The sequence below is a fragment of the Electrophorus electricus genome, chromosome 3, assembly GCF_013358815.1.
Source record: "Electrophorus electricus isolate fEleEle1 chromosome 3, fEleEle1.pri, whole genome shotgun sequence".
In the NCBI taxonomy this organism is placed as follows: Eukaryota; Metazoa; Chordata; class Actinopteri; order Gymnotiformes; family Gymnotidae; genus Electrophorus; species Electrophorus electricus.
The window spans coordinates 876,785-877,500 of NC_049537.1; the positions used below are offsets into that span (position 1 = coordinate 876,785).

Consider the following 716-nt stretch of genomic DNA (forward strand, 5'->3'; position numbering starts at 1 on the left):
TGGGAAACTTTTGCTTCCACATTAATGTTTTTTACTGTTACATTACATTTTTTAGCACGTGTTTCGGTACAGAATTAAAATGAAAATGTATTCCAATTAAAACTAACAACCCGTGACTCCCATGGGTTAAATGCGTTTCCCCATCTTGGCTGCACTCCTCAGCAAAGTTATTCTCATCTTCACTCAACATCGTCAAACTGAGTCAGCCCCTCTTCACCGAGAGACGTCAGTCCCTCCCCTCTCCCTCCCCACAGCCGAACGGGGTGGGATCAGCAACATGGCAGCGTATGTCCATGGTCTTAAAAGCTAAGAGACTTTGATGGACAGGTGAGAGAACCCCCCTCCACCCAATATTTCTGGTAATGAGGTGTGTCACACACACACCCACACACACACACGTCCAGCTTCGTGCTCACACATACAGCCGTGCTATCCTAATGTGTGTGTCTCACCATGATCTGAAGGGTATGATTAGCAGGGAGGTGTTCCGGTGGTGTGAAGGGTGGTGTGTTCGAGACGGCGCTCAGTTTGACCGAGCCGTCCTGGTTATCCATCACGTTCAAGCACAGATCTCAGCGTAGGTGTATGTGGTTGAGTCTTAGTCTGAGAAATTCCACTGATTATTAAATGTCACCGGTGCACAGGTATGATATTCCGATATTTCATTCACAAATCAAATCCAATACAAATTCAATATAAGCAAATTTATTTAACAA

At 45.1% G+C, this 716-nt stretch overlaps 1 long non-coding RNA gene across 1 annotated transcript in view; it reads right to left on the reverse strand.

Annotated features, from left to right (window-relative positions):
* Nucleotides 1–689: 689 nt before the first annotated feature.
* Nucleotides 690–716, reverse strand: part of LOC113591614 — a 4,484-nt gene continuing 4,457 nt past the window's right edge. The window contains exon 3 of the long non-coding RNA XR_003412214.2: nucleotides 690–716. This exon is cut by the window's right edge and continues 387 nt beyond it. This is a non-coding gene — a long non-coding RNA (uncharacterized LOC113591614).